Here is a 19,047-nt window from a genome sequence, read left to right as displayed (position 1 = left end):
TCACCCTCAGCGGCACAAGAGCGGCCGGGTGCAGAGAGAGTTAGGCCCAATGTTATCCTATGAGAGGTAGGGGGGCCTTGGTTGGTGGCTGCTGACTAGCAGGCCACGTGGCTGTGGGAGCTGGGCTCCTGGTCACTTATCCAGGGCAAGTGGGGAAGTAGATAGATGTAGAGGTTGCACTGCCAGGGCCACTCGGACGGCTGGGTGCAGGGTGCTTTTGAGCATTCGGGCGCTCAATTGATTTGAATGGGAAATCTCTGGTTTAGAAAAAGACTGCAAGCTCGGGGACGAAGATTCTTCAGGTGCCACCACCACTTCGAGAGGTAAGTTGGGTAGTTGGAGGATAGGTAGGTACCCCGGGATTGGGCACAGGGGGCCGCGGAGCGCCGGGTGCAGGGGTACCTTTTGGTGTCGGGAAATCTTACTCTCTGTTGATCGCGGTTGGGGGGGCACCTGGTTCTGAGGCTGCAGGCTTCTTCAGGAGTGTCGAAGGAGGTCCTTGGGTGCCGGACTCGGGGTCACAGTCGCCGTGGGGTCGTCCTTGTGGTCTTTGTTCACTCTGGCACAGGCCAGGCTTGGTGGGTGCAGAGTGTGAAGGGTTCGCGGTTCCGGGCTGCTGCCAGGGATTAGAAGTAGATTTGAGTAGAGCCTCTACTCATGGGAGTCCCAGGGGTTTAGAGTCAAAAGGTAGCCAGGTCCTCCAGGGTTTGTGAGGTTGCTGGCCACAAGAGATGCCGGGTTGGAGCAGGAGCAGGTTCGAGGGTCGACAGGCCAGAGGCTCCAACGTTTGGGAGTTGCACAGCCCTCAGTCTTTTCATGTTTCGCTCAAAGAGTGAAGGGCCCTGTAATTTCTCCTTCTCATTCACATATGAAAAGAATGAGGGCTAATCAAAAAATGAATTAAAGCTGGACGTAGAAATGCAGCAGAAGGGCCAGTAAGCGCATTTCTAAGTTGCTCTATGAAGGATGCTTTTGTACTTGACAGATCAGTTTAATCCTACAGGTGCTCTAAAAGGAAGAATGCATTTGAGTCATCCTTGCTGAAAATCACACAGCCATTTATTCTAGGTTGCACTGAGTTTTCAGTCCTCTCCGCCTGCTAGCTTGTTGTTGCAATATGTCTCAATTCTGGAGAATTGTCTGCTATGCTGAAATGCGTGGCCCAGTTCAAATGTTCATCATATTTCCTGGAAAAATATCAAAAGGAAAACAAAGATTTGGTTTTGGGAAAATAATTTATTACACCTTGTAAAAATCAAAACTTTCACATTTGAGTCAAAAAAGAGAGGCTAGGTCTCACTATTTTGCTCAGGCTGTTTTACACGTACTGCTCACAGGTGCTGTCCTGCTACCAATGGGCATGGAAGCTTTGGCCTGCTCTGTTTCCAGCCTGGGTCGGTGCACCTCTCGTTACACAACCTGAAATTCTAGAGCTCCCTCTAGAACACCTTATTGATGCCCAATGCAGCATGGACACCTGATCAACACAGCTGAGTGCAGCCCAGAACCCCTGAGCTCAAGCAATCCACAAGCCTCTGCCTCCCAAGTAACTAGGACAACAGGCACACGCCACCTTGCCCGGCAAACACTGCAGCTGTCCTAATGATGAAATGCATTCCATAAGTAAGGATAATGATAAAGTAAGGTGGAATGAATTGATGGTTTACCAACCATGTTTCAAGAAAATCAATTTCACTATCCTTCAAAGAAAGGAAAAAAATGTCTTATCAAGAAGCAGTGTGAATATGGGAAGGGCCTTTAAAAAAGATGTGGAGTTTCCTAAAGTAAAAAAGAGGGTTGAACTGATTGAAGGGAGAGAGGAAGTAGGGTCGGAAAGATTGTGACGGGGAAGTGAATACAACATAAATACTAGTATTTAGAGAGTGAGAGACAGGTAGAGGGACAGAAGGGAAAGGAGAGTGAGAGTGAGAGAGAAGAGCCAGGTTAGGGATGAGTTTCTCTTTATCTGCCAGTGACTCCCTGTAGAAGCTTGCCGGCACAATTTAGGCTGTCCTGTAGGCATCCCTTGTTATGCCGAGCCAGCCAATATTGAGAAAAATAGCATGGGTCACAATGATGGAACTCGTCTGCAACTTCGGAAGTTTTAAAGTGGTATGGAGTGGGAGGGCTAGAAGAGTTACCATAAAGAATGAATACACGTCATTCTGTTCTCTAGCCTCAACAGCTGCAAGAGAGGAACTCCTGCTGGCCAAGAAGACCAATGTCAGTTCAGCTTGAACAGGTGAAAGCATGCCTGATTCTGCAAAGGTATGAGATTACACTTTTGCGTCAGAGGTGGTCAGGGGCTATTGCACATTAGGGAACCGTTTATTGAGGTCCAGTTGGATTACTCTATCTTCTACCACCTCAAAATCAGCTGCTCATGCAGTGTTCTATACCGATGAGCTATTTTGGTCCTCCCTGCCCCTTCCAGCTAGTGGGTCCCCTGACTAGGGAAAGTGATTCGAACAGATTTGCATATCTTTTCATAGGAGACTTCTTGACTTATTTTATACTGTGCCAAATCAAGGTAGATTGAGTAATGATCTTGACAGACCTATATTGGAGAACTGCAGTGTGAGAAAGTGGCTCTGTATATACTGTTCCCAAATAGGTACAGGGTGTACAGAGTCCACAGTCCCCAGAGGTTTGGCAGAGGCTAAAGTTAGATATAACCTTACTCTCTAAAGTGGTAGCTTGGTCGAGCAGTAAGGCAGTATCAGAGGACAGTGTAAAGCATTTGTTGCACACACTCAGTCAGCAAATGGTCTCACACACTCAATAACTGAACTCTAGGCCAATGGTTTATCTACAAAAAATATATGCTTGTTTTATTTTAGAACCAACAATAGGTATTAAAATATAATTTCTCAGAATGAGATGCTTTATATAAATACTTTTGCAATATGCAATTGACTTTTGTAGAAAGTTACAAGTGGTTGCAATAGGCAACAAAATTTTAAACACAATAATGCATTGAGCTCAATGGAAGGTTCAAGTTATTTGCAACAGATTACTTTTAGGATTACTTTTGGATTTCCAGGACTGGATCCTAGATTCAGTCCTGGGTCAGTACTTGGAATCAAGTGATAAAAGTCGACTTAATTACTGTGATGATTTTTAGACAATATTTTGCTATTTTAAAAGTTGACAGAAAATTTTTCATAGAAAACAGTCTAAAATTCCCTATGGCAGAAAATTCAAGTTGCAGGTATAGTATGTTCTCGTTACTTTTGTAATCCAGTACTGGGTGCCTAGACTCAGTACTGGGACCTTTATCCAAAACAGGTAAGTAATTACGTTTTCAGAAATTATACGATTTTTAAAGAATATTTAAAGTTTGCAGAAATTGACACTTAGAAGAAATTTCACAGAAAAACAGTCAATGATTTCCTATGGGAGAAAATTGGGTTACTGGTAAGTACAGTTGTAAGTATTTTTCAGAGTCAGTGCTGGGCACCAAGATCCAGCACTGGGAGCTCACCTAATAGCCGGTGAGTATTTTCGTTTTCGTTACTCGGCTGATTTTTGGTGAATATTTTAAGTTTTGAAAAGTCCACACTTGGAAGAAATTTCAGGAAAAACCAGTCAATGTTACCCTATGGAGAAGATTGAGTTATCGGTTTAAAGGTAAGTACTCGACTGGCAGAGTTAAGGTTCTGGGCATAGACTCAGGCGTCTCCCAGGGTCAGGTAGGTACAGTTGGTTCACCCTCAGCGGCACAAGGGCGGCCGGGTGCAGAGAGAGTTAGGCCCAATGTTATCCTATGAGAGCTAGGGGGGCCTTGGTTGGTGGCTGCTGACTAGCAGGCCACGTGGCTGTGGGAGCTGGGCTCCTGGTCACTTATCCAGGGCAAGTGGGGAAGTAGATAGATGTAGAGGTTGCACTGCCAGGGCCACTCGGACGGCTGGGTGCAGGGTGCTTTTGAGCATTCGGGCGCTCAAATGATTTGATTGGGAAATCTCTGGTTTAGAAAAAGACTGCAAGCTCGGGGACGAAGATTCTTCAGGTGCCACCACCACTTCGAGAGGTAAGTTGGGTAGTTGGAGGATAGGTAGGTACCCCGGGATTGGGCACAGGGGGCCGCGGAGCGCCGGGTGCAGGGGTACCTTTTGGTGTCGGGAAATCTTACCCTCTGTTGATCGCGGTTGGGGGGGCACCTGGTTCTGAGGCTGCAGGCTTCTTCAGGAGTGTCGAGGGAGGTCCTTGGGTGCCGGACTCGGGGTCACAGTCGCCGTGGGGTCGTCCTTGTGGTCTTTGTTCACTCTGGCACAGGCCAGGCTTGGTGGGTGCAGAGTGTGAAGGGTTCGCGGTTCCGGGCTGCTGCCAGGGATTAGAAGTAGATTTGAGTAGAGCCTCTACTCATGGGAGTCCCAGGGGTTTAGAGTCAAAAGGTAGCCAGGTCCTCCAGGGTTTGTGAGGTTGCTGGCCACAAGAGATGCCGGGTTGGAGCAGGAGCAGGTTCGAGGGTCGACAGGCCAGAGGCTCCAACGTTTGGGAGTTGCACAGCCCTCAGTCTTTTCATGTTTCGCTCAAAGAGTGAAGGGCCCTGTAATTTCTCCTTCTCATTCACATATGAAAAGAATGAGGGCTAATCAAAAAATGAATTAAAGCTGGACGTAGAAATGCAGCAAAAGGGCCAGCAAGCGCATTTCTAAGTTGCTCTATGAAGGATGCTTTTGTACTTGACAGATCAGTTTAATCCTACAGGTGCTCTAAAAGGAAGAATGCATTTGAGTCATCCTTGCTGAAAATCACACAGCCATTTATTCTAGGTTGCACTGAGTTTTCAGTCCTCTCCGCCTGCTAGCTTGTTGTTGCAATATGTCTCAATTCTGGAGAATTGTCTGCTATGCTGAAATGCGTGGCCCAGTTCAAATGTTCATCATATTTCCTGGAAAAATATCAAAAGGAAAACAAAGATTTGGTTTTGGGAAAATAATTTATTACACCTTGTAAAAATCAAAACTTTCACATTTGAGTCAAAAAAGAGATGCTAGGTCTCACTATTTTGCTCAGGCTGTTTTACACGTACTGCTCACAGGTGCTGTCCTGCTACCAATGGGCATGGAAGCTTTGGCCTGCTCTGTTTCCAGCCTGGGTCGGTGCACCTCTCGTTACACAACCTGAAATTCTAGAGCTCCCTCTAGAACACCATATTGATGCCCAATGCAGCATGGACACCTGATCAACACAGCTGAGTGCAGCCCAGAACCCCTGAGCTCAAGCAGTCCACAAGCCTCTGCCTCCCAAGTAACTAGGACCACAGGCACACGCCACCTTGCCCGGCAAACACTGCAGCTGTCCTAATGATGAAATGCATTCCATAAGTAAGGATAATGATAAAGTAAGGTGGAATGAATTGATGGTTTACCAACCATGTTTCAAGAAAATCAATTTCACTATCCTTCAAAGAAAGGAAAAAAATGTCTTATCAAGAAGCAGTGTGAATATGGGAAGGGCCTTTAAAAAAGATGTGGAGTTTCCTAAAGTAAAAAAGAGGGTTGAACTGATTGAAGGGAGAGAGGAAGTAGGGTCGGAAAGATTGTGACGGGGAAGTGAATACAACATAAATACTAGTATTTAGAGAGTGAGAGACAGGTAGAGGGACAGAAGGGAAAGGAGAGTGAGAGTGAGAGAGAAGAGCCAGGTTAGGGCTGAGTTTCTCTTTATCTGCCAGTGACTCCCTGTAGAAGCTTGCCGGCACAATTTAGGCTGTCCTGTAGGCATCCCTTGTTATGCCGAGCCAGCCAATATTGAGAAAAATAGCATGGGTCACAATGATGGAACTCGTCTGCAACATCGGAAGTTTTAAAGTGGTATGGAGTGGGAGGGCTAGAAGAGTTACCATAAAGAATAAATACGCATCATTCTGTTCTCTAGCCTCAACAGCTGCAAGAGAGGAACTCCTGCTGGCCAAGAAGACCAATGTCAGTTCAGCTTGAACAGGTGAAAGCATGCCTGATTCTGCAAAGGTATGAGATTACACTTTTGCGTCAGAGGTGGTCACGGGCTATTGCACATTAGGAAACCGTTTATTGAGGTCCAGTTGGATTACTCTATCTTCTCCCACCTAAAAATCAGCTGCTCATGCAGTGTTCTATACCGATGAGCTATTTTGGTCCTCCCTGCCCCTTCCAGCTAGTGGGTCCCCTGACTAGGGAAAGTGATTCGAACAGATTTGCATATCTTTTCATAGGAGACTTCTTGACTTATTTTATACTGTGCCAAATCAAGGTAGATTGAGTAATGATCTTGACAGACCTATATTGGAGAATTGCAGTGTGAGAAAGTGGCTCTGTATATACTGTTCCCAAATAGATACAGGGTGTACAGAGTCCACAGTCCCCAGAGGTTTGGGAGAGGCTAAAGTTAGATATAACCTTACTCTCTAAAGTGGTAGCTTGGTCGAGCAGTAAGGCAGTATCAGAGGACAGTGTAAAGCATTTGTTGCACACACTCAGTCAGCAAATGGTCTCACACACTCAATAACTGAACTCTAGGCCAATGGTTTATCTACAAAAAATATATGCTTGTTTTATTTTAGAACCAACAATAGGTATTAAAATATACTTTCTCAGAATATGATGCTTTATATAAATACTTTTGCAATATGCAATTGACTTTTGTAGAAAGTTACAAGTGGTTGTAATAGGCAACAACATTTTAAACACAATAATGCATTGAGCTCAATGGAAGTTTCAAGTTATTTGCAACAGATTACTTTTAGGATTACTTTTGGATTTCCAGGACTGGATCCTAGATTCAGTCCTGGGTCAGTACTTGGAATCAAGTGATAAAAGTCGACTTAATTACTGTGATGATTTTTAGACAATATTTTGCTATTTTAAAAGTTGATAGAAAATATTTCATAGAAATAAGTCAATGATTCCCTATGGCAGAAAATTCAAGTTGCAGGTATAGTATGTTCTCGTTACTTTTGTAATCCAGTACTGGGTGCCTAGACTCAGTACTGGGACCTTTATCCAAAACAGGTAAGTAATTACGTTTTCAGAAATTATACGATTTTTAAAGAATATTTAAAGTTTGCAGAAATTGACACTTAGAAGAAATTTCACAGAAAAACAGTCAATGATTTCCTATGGGAGAAAATTGGGTTACTGGTAAGTACAGTTGTAAGTATTTTTCAGAGTCAGTGCTGGGCACCAAGATCCAGCACTGGGAGCTCACCTAATAGCCGGTGAGTATTTTCGTTTTCGTTACTCGGCTGATTTTTGGTGAATATTTTAAGTTTTGAAAAGTCCACACTTGGAAGAAATTTCAGGAAAAACCAGTCAATGTTACCCTATGGAGAAGATTGAGTTATCGGTTTAAAGGTAAGTACTCGACTGGCAGAGTTAAGGTTCTGGGCATAGACTCAGGCGTCTCCCAGGGTCAGGTAGGTACAGATGGTTCACCCTCAGCGGCACAAGGGCGGCCGGGTGCAGAGAGAGTTAGGCCCAATGTTATCCTATGAGAGCTAGGGGGGCCTTGGTTGGTGGCTGCTGACTAGCAGGCCACGTGGCTGTGGGAGCTGGGCTCCTGGTCACTTATCCAGGGCAAGTGGGGAAGTAGATAGATGTAGAGGTTGCACTGCCAGGGCCACTCGGACGGCTGGGTGCAGGGTGCTTTTGAGCATTCGGGCGCTCAAATGATTTGAATGGGAAATCTCTGGTTTAGAAAAAGACTGCAAGCTCGGGGACGAAGATTCTTCAGGTGCCACCACCACTTCGAGAGGTAAGTTGGGTAGTTGGAGGATAGGTAGGTACCCCGGGATTGGGCACAGGGGGCCGCGGAGCGCCGGGTGCAGGGGTACCTTTTGGTGTCGGGAAATCTTACCCTCTGTTGATCGCGGTTGGGGGGGCACCTGGTTCTGAGGCTGCAGGCTTCTTCAGGAGTGTCGAGGGAGGTCCTTGGGTGCCGGACTCGGGGTCACAGTCGCCGTGGGGTCGTCCTTGTGGTCTTTGTTCACTCTGGCACAGGCCAGGCTTGGTGGGTGCAGAGTGTGAAGGGTTCGCGGTTCCGGGCTGCTGCCAGGGATTAGAAGTAGATTTGAGTAGAGCCTCTACTCATGGGAGTCCCAGGGGTTTAGAGTCAAAAGGTAGCCAGGTCCTCCAGGGTTTGTGAGGTTGCTGGCCACAAGAGATGCCGGGTTGGAGCAGGAGCAGGTTCGAGGGTCGACAGGCCAGAGGCTCCAACGTTTGGGAGTTGCACAGCCCTCAGTCTTTTCATGTTTCGCTCAAAGAGTGAAGGGCCCTGTAATTTCTCCTTCTCATTCACATATGAAAAGAATGAGGGCTAATCAAAAAATGAATTAAAGCTGGACGTAGAAATGCAGCAGAAGGGCCAGCAAGCGCATTTCTAAGTTGCTCTATGAAGGATGCTTTTGTACTTGACAGATCAGTTTAATCCTACAGGTGCTCTAAAAGGAAGAATGCATTTGAGTCATCCTTGCTGAAAATCACACAGCCATTTATTCTAGGTTGCACTGAGTTTTCAGTCCTCTCCGCCTGCTAGCTTGTTGTTGCAATATGTCTCAATTCTGGAGAATTGTCTGCTATGCTGAAATGCGTGGCCCAGTTCAAATGTTCATCATATTTCCTGGAAAAATATCAAAAGGAAAACAAAGATTTGGTTTTGGGAAAATAATTTATTACCCCTTGTAAAAATCAAAACTTTCACATTTGAGTCAAAAAAGAGAGGCTAGGTCTCACTATTTTGCTCAGGCTGTTTTACACGTACTGCTCACAGGTGCTGTCCTGCTACCAATGGGCATGGAAGCTTTGGCCTGCTCTGTTTCCAGCCTGGGTCGGTGCACCTCTTGTTACACAACCTGAAATTCTAGAGCTCCCTCTAGAACACCATATTGATGCCCAATGCAGCATGGACACCTGATCAACACAGCTGAGTGCAGCCCAGAACCCCTGAGCTCAAGCAATCCACAAGCCTCTGCCTCCCAAGTAACTAGGACCACAGGCACACGCCACCTTGCCCGGCAAACACTGCAGCTGTCCTAATGATGAAATGCATTCCATAAGTAAGGATAATGATAAAGTAAGGTGGAATGAATTGATGGTTTACCAACCATGTTTCAAGAAAATCAATTTCACTATCCTTCAAAGAAAGGAAATAAATGTCTTATCAAGAAGCAGTGTGAATATGGGAAGGGCCTTTAAAAAAGATGTGGAGTTTCCTAAAGTAAAAAAGAGGGTTGAACTGATTGAAGGGAGAGAGGAAGTAGGGTCGGAAAGATTGTGACGGGGAAGTGAATACAACATAAATACTAGTATTTAGAGAGTGAGAGACAGGTAGAGGGTCAGAAGGGAAAGGAGAGTGAGAGTGAGAGAGAAGAGCCAGGTTAGGGCTGAGTTTCTCTTTATCTGCCAGTGACTCCCTGTAGAAGCTTGCCGGCACAATTTAGGCTGTCCTGTAGGCATCCCTTGTTATGCCGAGCCAGCCAATATTGAGAAAAATAGCATGGGTCACAATGATGGAACTCGTCTGCAACATCGGAAGTTTTAAAGTGGTATGGAGTGGGAGGGCTAGAAGAGTTACCATAAAGAATAAATACGCATCATTCTGTTCTCTAGCCTCAACAGCTGCAAGAGAGGAACTCCTGCTGGCCAAGAAGACCAATGTCAGTTCAGCTTGAACAGGTGAAAGCATGCCTGATTCTGCAAAGGTATGAGATTACACTTTTGCGTCAGAGGTGGTCACGGGCTATTGCACATTAGGAAACCGTTTATTGAGGTCCAGTTGGATTACTCTATCTTCTACCACCTCAAAATCAGCTGCTCATGCAGTGTTCTATACCGATGAGCTATTTTGGTCCTCCCTGCCCCTTCCAGCTAGTGGGTCCCCTGACTAGGGAAAGTGATTCGAACAGATTTGCATATCTTTTCATAGGAGACTTCTTGACTTATTTTATACTGTGCCAAATCAAGGTAGATTGAGTAATGATCTTGACAGACCTATATTGGAGAATTGCAGTGTGAGAAAGTGGCTCTGTATATACTGTTCCCAAATAGATACAGGGTGTACAGAGTCCACAGTCCCCAGAGGTTTGGGAGAGGCTAAAGTTAGATATAACCTTACTCTCTAAAGTGGTAGCTTGGTCGAGCAGTAAGGCAGTATCAGAGGACAGTGTAAAGCATTTGTTGCACACACTCAGTCAGCAAATGGTCTCACACACTCAATAACTGAACTCTAGGCCAATGGTTTATCTACAAAAAATATATGCTTGTTTTATTTTAGAACCAACAATAGGTATTAAAATATACTTTCTCAGAATATGATGCTTTATATAAATACTTTTGCAATATGCAATTGACTTTTGTAGAAAGTTACAAGTGGTTGTAATAGGCAACAACATTTTAAACACAATAATGCATTGAGCTCAATGGAAGTTTCAAGTTATTTGCAACAGATTACTTTTAGGATTACTTTTGGATTTCCAGGACTGGATCCTAGATTCAGTCCTGGGTCAGTACTTGGAATCAAGTGATAAAAGTCGACTTAATTACTGTGATGATTTTTAGACAATATTTTGCTATTTTAAAAGTTGATAGAAAATATTTCATAGAAATAAGTCAATGATTCCCTATGGCAGAAAATTCAAGTTGCAGGTATAGTATGTTCTCGTTACTTTTGTAATCCAGTACTGGGTGCCTAGACTCAGTACTGGGACCTTTATCCAAAACAGGTAAGTAATTACGTTTTCAGAAATTATACGATTTTTAAAGAATATTTAAAGTTTGCAGAAATTGACACTTAGAAGAAATTTCACAGAAAAACAGTCAATGATTTCCTATGGGAGAAAATTGGGTTACTGGTAAGTACAGTTGTAAGTATTTTTCAGAGTCAGTGCTGGGCACCAAGATCCAGCACTGGGAGCTCACCTAATAGCAGGTGAGTATTTTCGTTTTCGTTACTCGGCTGATTTTTGGTGAATATTTTAAGTTTTGAAAAGTCCACACTTGGAAGAAATTTCAGGAAAAACCAGTCAATGTTACCCTATGGAGAAGATTGAGTTATCGGTTTAAAGGTAAGTACTCGACTGGCAGAGTTAAGGTTCTGGGCATAGACTCAGGCGTCTCCCAGGGTCAGGTAGGTACAGTTGGTTCACCCTCAGCGGCACAAGGGCGGCCGGGTGCAGAGAGAGTTAGGCCCAATGTTATCCTATGAGAGGTAGGGGGGCCTTGGTTGGTGGCTGCTGACTAGCAGGCCACGTGGCTGTGGGAGCTGGGCTCCTGGTCACTTATCCAGGGCAAGTGGGGAAGTAGATAGATGTAGAGGTTGCACTGCCAGGACCACTCGGACGGCTGGGTGCAGGGTGCTTTTGAGCATTCGGGCGCTCAATTGATTTGAATGGGAAATCTCTGGTTTAGAAAAAGACTGCAAGCTCGGGGACGAAGATTCTTCAGGTGCCACCACCACTTCGAGAGGTAAGTTGGGTAGTTGGAGGATAGGTAGGTACCCCGGGATTGGGCACAGGGGGCCGCGGAGCGCCGGGTGCAGGGGTACCTTTTGGTGTCGGGAAATCTTACTCTCTGTTGATCGCGGTTGGGGGGGCACCTGGTTCTGAGGCTGCAGGCTTCTTCAGGAGTGTCGAAGGAGGTCCTTGGGTGCCGGACTCGGGGTCACAGTCGCCGTGGGGTCGTCCTTGTGGTCTTTGTTCACTCTGGCACAGGCCAGGCTTGGTGGGTGCAGAGTGTGAAGGGTTCGCGGTTCCGGGCTGCTGCCAGGGATTAGAAGTAGATTTGAGTAGAGCCTCTACTCATGGGAGTCCCAGGGGTTTAGAGTCAAAAGGTAGCCAGGTCCTCCAGGGTTTGTGAGGTTGCTGGCCACAAGAGATGCCGGGTTGGAGCAGGAGCAGGTTCGAGGGTCGACAGGCCAGAGGCTCCAACGTTTGGGAGTTGCACAGCCCTCAGTCTTTTCATGTTTCGCTCAAAGAGTGAAGGGCCCTGTAATTTCTCCTTCTCATTCACATATGAAAAGAATGAGGGCTAATCAAAAAATGAATTAGAGCTGGACGTAGAAATGCAGCAGAAGGGCCAGCAAGCGCATTTCTAAGTTGCTCTATGAAGGATGCTTTTGTACTTGACAGATCAGTTTAATCCTACAGGTGCTCTAAAAGGAAGAATGCATTTGAGTCATCCTTGCTGAAAATCACACAGCCATTTATTCTAGGTTGCACTGAGTTTTCAGTCCTCTCCGCCTGCTAGCTTGTTGTTGCAATATGTCTCAATTCTGGAGAATTGTCTGCTATGCTGAAATGCGTGGCCCAGTTCAAATGTTCATCATATTTCCTGGAAAAATATCAAAAGGAAAACAAAGATTTGGTTTTGGGAAAATAATTTATTACACCTTGTAAAAATCAAAACTTTCACATTTGAGTCAAAAAAGAGAGGCTAGGTCTCACTATTTTGCTCAGGCTGTTTTACACGTACTGCTCACAGGTGCTGTCCTGCTTCCAATGGGCATGGAAGCTTTGGCCTGCTCTGTTTCCAGCCTGGGTCGGTGCACCTCTCGTTACACAACCTGAAATTCTAGAGCTCCCTCTAGAACACCATATTGATGCCCAATGCAGCATGGACACCTGATCAACACAGCTGAGTGCAGCCCAGAACCCCTGAGCTCAAGCAATCCACAAGCCTCTGCCTTCCAAGTAACTAGGACCACAGGCACACGCCACCTTGCCCGGCAAACACTGCAGCTGTCCTAATGATGAAATGCATTCCATAAGTAAGGATAATGATAAAGTAAGGTGGAATGAATTGATGGTTTACCAACCATGTTTCAAGAAAATCAATTTCACTATCCTTCAAAGAAAGGAAATAAATGTCTTATCAAGAAGCAGTGTGAATATGGGAAGGGCCTTTAAAAAAGATGTGGAGTTTCCTAAAGTAAAAAAGAGGGTTGAACTGATTGAAGGGAGAGAGGAAGTAGGGTCGGAAAGATTGTGACGGGGAAGTGAATACAACATAAATACTAGTATTTAGAGAGTGAGAGACAGGTAGAGGGTCAGAAGGGAAAGGAGAGTGAGAGTGAGAGAGAAGAGCCAGGTTAGGGCTGAGTTTCTCTTTATCTGCCAGTGACTCCCTGTAGAAGCTTGCCGGCACAATTTAGGCTGTCCTGTAGGCATCCCTTGTTATGCCGAGCCAGCCAATATTGAGAAAAATAGCATGGGTCACAATGATGGAACTCGTCTGCAACATCGGAAGTTTTAAAGTGGTATGGAGTGGGAGGGCTAGAAGAGTTACCATAAAGAATAAATACGCATCATTCTGTTCTCTAGCCTCAACAGCTGCAAGAGAGGAACTCCTGCTGGCCAAGAAGACCAATGTCAGTTCAGCTTGAACAGGTGAAAGCATGCCTGATTCTGCAAAGGTATGAGATTACACTTTTGCGTCAGAGGTGGTCACGGGCTATTGCACATTAGGAAACCGTTTATTGAGGTCCAGTTGGATTACTCTATCTTCTACCACCTCAAAATCAGCTGCTCATGCAGTGTTCTATACCGATGAGCTATTTTGGTCCTCCCTGCCCCTTCCAGCTAGTGGGTCCCCTGACTAGGGAAAGTGATTCGAACAGATTTGCATATCTTTTCATAGGAGACTTCTTGACTTATTTTATACTGTGCCAAATCAAGGTAGATTGAGTAATGATCTTGACAGACCTATATTGGAGAATTGCAGTGTGAGAAAGTGGCTCTGTATATACTGTTCCCAAATAGATACAGGGTGTACAGAGTCCACAGTCCCCAGAGGTTTGGGAGAGGCTAAAGTTAGATATAACCTTACTCTCTAAAGTGGTAGCTTGGTCGAGCAGTAAGGCAGTATCAGAGGACAGTGTAAAGCATTTGTTGCACACACTCAGTCAGCAAATGGTCTCACACACTCAATAACTGAACTCTAGGCCAATGGTTTATCTACAAAAAATATATGCTTGTTTTATTTTAGAACCAACAATAGGTATTAAAATATACTTTCTCAGAATATGATGCTTTATATAAATACTTTTGCAATATGCAATTGACTTTTGTAGAAAGTTACAAGTGGTTGTAATAGGCAACAACATTTTAAACACAATAATGCATTGAGCTCAATGGAAGTTTCAAGTTATTTGCAACAGATTACTTTTAGGATTACTTTTGGATTTCCAGGACTGGATCCTAGATTCAGTCCTGGGTCAGTACTTGGAATCAAGTGATAAAAGTCGACTTAATTACTGTGATGATTTTTAGACAATATTTTGCTATTTTAAAAGTTGATAGAAAATATTTCATAGAAATAAGTCAATGATTCCCTATGGCAGAAAATTCAAGTTGCAGGTATAGTATGTTCTCGTTACTTTTGTAATCCAGTACTGGGTGCCTAGACTCAGTACTGGGACCTTTATCCAAAACAGGTAAGTAATTACGTTTTCAGAAATTATACGATTTTTAAAGAATATTTAAAGTTTGCAGAAATTGACACTTAGAAGAAATTTCACAGAAAAACAGTCAATGATTTCCTATGGGAGAAAATTGGGTTACTGGTAAGTACAGTTGTAAGTATTTTTCAGAGTCAGTGCTGGGCACCAAGATCCAGCACTGGGAGCTCACCTAATAGCAGGTGAGTATTTTCGTTTTCGTTACTCGGCTGATTTTTGGTGAATATTTTAAGTTTTGAAAAGTCCACACTTGGAAGAAATTTCAGGAAAAACCAGTCAATGTTACCCTATGGAGAAGATTGAGTTATCGGTTTAAAGGTAAGTACTCGACTGGCAGAGTTAAGGTTCTGGGCATAGACTCAGGCGTCTCCCAGGGTCAGGTAGGTACAGTTGGTTCACCCTCAGCGGCACAAGGGCGGCCGGGTGCAGAGAGAGTTAGGCCCAATGTTATCCTATGAGAGGTAGGGGGGCCTTGGTTGGTGGCTGCTGACTAGCAGGCCACGTGGCTGTGGGAGCTGGGCTCCTGGTCACTTATCCAGGGCAAGTGGGGAAGTAGATAGATGTAGAGGTTGCACTGCCAGGACCACTCGGACGGCTGGGTGCAGGGTGCTTTTGAGCATTCGGGCGCTCAATTGATTTGAATGGGAAATCTCTGGTTTAGAAAAAGACTGCAAGCTCGGGGACGAAGATTCTTCAGGTGCCACCACCACTTCGAGAGGTAAGTTGGGTAGTTGGAGGATAGGTAGGTACCCCGGGATTGGGCACAGGGGGCCGCGGAGCGCCGGGTGCAGGGGTACCTTTTGGTGTCGGGAAATCTTACTCTCTGTTGATCGCGGTTGGGGGGGCACCTGGTTCTGAGGCTGCAGGCTTCTTCAGGAGTGTCGAAGGAGGTCCTTGGGTGCCGGACTCGGGGTCACAGTCGCCGTGGGGTCGTCCTTGTGGTCTTTGTTCACTCTGGCACAGGCCAGGCTTGGTGGGTGCAGAGTGTGAAGGGTTCGCGGTTCCGGGCTGCTGCCAGGGATTAGAAGTAGATTTGAGTAGAGCCTCTACTCATGGGAGTCCCAGGGGTTTAGAGTCAAAAGGTAGCCAGGTCCTCCAGGGTTTGTGAGGTTGCTGGCCACAAGAGATGCCGGGTTGGAGCAGGAGCAGGTTCGAGGGTCGACAGGCCAGAGGCTCCAACGTTTGGGAGTTGCACAGCCCTCAGTCTTTTCATGTTTCGCTCAAAGAGTGAAGGGCCCTGTAATTTCTCCTTCTCATTCACATATGAAAAGAATGAGGGCTAATCAAAAAATGAATTAGAGCTGGTCGTAGAAATGCAGCAGAAGGGCCAGCAAGCGCATTTCTAAGTTGCTCTATGAAGGATGCTTTTGTACTTGACAGATCAGTTTAATCCTACAGGTGCTCTAAAAGGAAGAATGCATTTGAGTCATCCTTGCTGAAAATCACACAGCCATTTATTCTAGGTTGCACTGAGTTTTCAGTCCTCTCCGCCTGCTAGCTTGTTGTTGCAATATGTCTCAATTCTGGAGAATTGTCTGCTATGCTGAAATGCGTGGCCCAGTTCAAATGTTCATCATATTTCCTGGAAAAATATCAAAAGGAAAACAAAGATTTGGTTTTGGGAAAATAATTTATTACACCTTGTAAAAATCAAAACTTTCACATTTGAGTCAAAAAAGAGAGGCTAGGTCTCACTATTTTGCTCAGGCTGTTTTACACGTACTGCTCACAGGTGCTGTCCTGCTTCCAATGGGCATGGAAGCTTTGGCCTGCTCTGTTTCCAGCCTGGGTCGGTGCACCTCTCGTTACACAACCTGAAATTCTAGAGCTCCCTCTAGAACACCATATTGATGCCCAATGCAGCATGGACACCTGATCAACACAGCTGAGTGCAGCCCAGAACCCCTGAGCTCAAGCAATCCACAAGCCTCTGCCTTCCAAGTAACTAGGACCACAGGCACACGCCACCTTGCCCGGCAAACACTGCAGCTGTCCTAATGATGAAATGCATTCCATAAGTAAGGATAATGATAAAGTAAGGTGGAATGAATTGATGGTTTACCAACCATGTTTCAAGAAAATCAATTTCACTATCCTTCAAAGAAAGGAAAAAAATGTCTTATCAAGAAGCAGTGTGAATATGGGAAGGGCCTTTAAAAAAGATGTGGAGTTTCCTAAAGTAAAAAAGAGGGTTGAACTGATTGAAGGGAGAGAGGAAGTAGGGTCGGAAAGATTGTGACGGGGAAGTGAATACAACATAAATACTAGTATTTAGAGAGTGAGAGACAGGTAGAGGGACAGAAGGGAAAGGAGAGTGAGAGTGAGAGAGAAGAGCCAGGTTAGGGCTGAGTTTCTCTTTATCTGCCAGTGACTCCCTGTAGAAGCTTGCCGGCACAATTTAGGCTGTCCTGTAGGCATCCCTTGTTATGCCGAGCCAGCCAATATTGAGAAAAATAGCATGGGTCACAATGATGGAACTCGTCTGCAACATCGGAAGTTTTAAAGTGGTATGGAGTGGGAGGGCTAGAAGAGTTACCATAAAGAATAAATACGCATCATTCTGTTCTCTAGCCTCAACAGCTGCAAGAGAGGAACTCCTGCTGGCCAAGAAGACCAATGTCAGTTCAGCTTGAACAGGTGAAAGCATGCCTGATTCTGCAAAGGTATGAGATTACACTTTTGCGTCAGAGGTGGTCACGTGCTATTGCACATTAGGAAACCGTTTATTGAGGTCCAGTTGGATTACTCTATCTTCTACCACCTCAAAATCAGCTGCTCATGCAGTGTTCTATACCGATGAGCTATTTTGGTCCTCCCTGCCCCTTCCAGCTAGTGGGTCCCCTGACTAGGGAAAGTGATTCGAACAGATTTGCATATCTTTTCATAGGAGACTTCTTGACTTATTTTATACTGTGCCAAATCAAGGTAGATTGAGTAATGATCTTGACAGACCTATATTGGAGAATTGCAGTGTGAGAAAGTGGCTCTGTATATACTGTTCCCAAATAGATACAGGGTGTACAGAGTCCACAGTCCCCAGAGGTTTGGGAGAGGCTAAAGTTAGATATAACCTTACTCTCTAAAGTGGTAGCTTGGTCGAGCAGTAAGGCAGTATCAGAGGACAGTGTAAAGCATTTGTTGCACACACTCAGTCAGCAAATGGTCTCACACACTCAATAACTGAACTCTAGGCCAATGGTTTATCTACAAAAAATATATGCTTGTTTTATTTTAGAACCAACAATAGGTATTAAAATATAATTTCTCAGAATGAGATGCTTTATATAAATACTTTTGCAATATGCAATTGACTTTTGTAGAAAGTTACAAGTGGTTGCAATAGGCAACAAAATTTTAAACGCAATAATGCATTGAGCTCAATGGAAGTTTCAAGTTATTTGCAACAGATTACTTTTAGGATTACTTTTGGATTTCCAGGACTGGATCCTAGATTCAGTCCTGGGTCAGTACTTGGAATCAAGGTATAAAAGTCGACTTAATTACTGTGATGATTTTTAGACAATATTTTGCTATTTTAAAAGTTGACAGAAAATATTTCATAGAAAACAGTCTAAGATTCCCTATGGCAGAAAATTCAAGTTGCAGGTATAGTATGTTCTCGTTACTTTTGTAATCCAGTACTGGGTGCCTAGACTCAGTACTGGGACCTTTATCCAAAACAGGTAAGTAATTACGTTTTCAGAAATTATACGATTTTTAAAGAATATTTAAAGTTTGCAGAAATTGACACTTAGAAGAAATTTCACAGAAAAACAGTCAATGATTTCCTATGGGAGAAAATTGGGTTACTGGTAAGTACAGTTGTAAGTATTTTTCAGAGTCAGTGCTGGGCACCAAGATCCAGCACTGGGAGCTCACCTAATAGCAGGTGAGTATTTTCGTTTTCGTTACTCGGCTGATTTTTGGTGAATATTTTAAGTTTTGAAAAGTCCACACTTGGAAGAAATTTCAGGAAAAACCAGTCAATGTTACCCTATGGAGAAGATTGAGTTATCGGTTTAAAGGTAAGTACTCGACTGGCAGAGTTAAGGTTCTGGGCATAGACTCAGGCGTCTCCCAGGGTCAGGTAGGTACAGTTGGTTCACCCTCAGCGGCACAAGAGCGGCCGGGTGCAGAGAGAGTTAGGCCCAATGTTATCCTATGAGAGGTAGGGGGGCCTTGGTTGGTGGCTGCTGACTAGCAGGCCACGTGGCTGTGGGAGCTGGGCTCCTGGTCACTTATCCAGGGCAAGTGGGGAAGTAGATAGATGTAGAGGTTGCACTGCCAGGGCCACTCGGACGGCTGGGTGCAGGGTGCTTTTGAGCATTCGGGCGCTCAATTGATTTGAATGGGAAATCTCTGGTTTAGAAAAAGACTGCAAGCTCGGGGACGAAGATTCTTCAGGTGCCACCACCACTTCGAGAGGTAAGTTGGGTAGTTGGAGGATAGGTAGGTACCCCGGGATTGGGCACAGGGGGCCGCGGAGCGCCGGGTGCAGGGGTACCTTTTGGTGTCGGGAAATCTTACTCTCTGTTGATCGCGGTTGGGGGGGCACCTGGTTCTGAGGCTGCAGGCTTCTTCAGGAGTGTCGAAGGAGGTCCTTGGGTGCCGGAC

General features: G+C 44.9%; 5 non-coding genes across 5 annotated transcripts; all 5 read right to left on the bottom strand.

Moving 5' to 3' along the window:
* Nucleotides 1–1,283: 1,283 nt before the first annotated feature.
* On the bottom strand, nt 1,284–1,583 carry LOC146854716 (signal recognition particle RNA). Its single transcript, XR_014959242.1, has one exon.
* A 3,407-nt stretch (nt 1,584–4,990) lies between these two features.
* Nucleotides 4,991–5,290, bottom strand: LOC146854715 (signal recognition particle RNA). Its single transcript, XR_014981587.1, has one exon.
* A 3,407-nt stretch (nt 5,291–8,697) lies between these two features.
* Nucleotides 8,698–8,997, bottom strand: LOC146854714 (signal recognition particle RNA). Its single transcript, XR_014959049.1, has one exon.
* A 3,407-nt stretch (nt 8,998–12,404) lies between these two features.
* LOC146854713 (signal recognition particle RNA) lies at nt 12,405–12,704 on the bottom strand. The gene has a single exon (XR_014981577.1).
* A 3,407-nt stretch (nt 12,705–16,111) lies between these two features.
* On the bottom strand, nt 16,112–16,411 carry LOC146854712 (signal recognition particle RNA). The gene has a single exon (XR_014981576.1).
* Nucleotides 16,412–19,047: the final 2,636 nt, after the last annotated feature.

This window comes from Triturus cristatus, chromosome 4_1 (genome assembly GCF_964204655.1).
Source record: "Triturus cristatus chromosome 4_1, aTriCri1.1, whole genome shotgun sequence".
NCBI lineage: Eukaryota > Metazoa > Chordata > Amphibia > Caudata > Salamandridae > Triturus > Triturus cristatus.
This window is presented reverse-complemented; position numbering and strand designations above follow the sequence as displayed.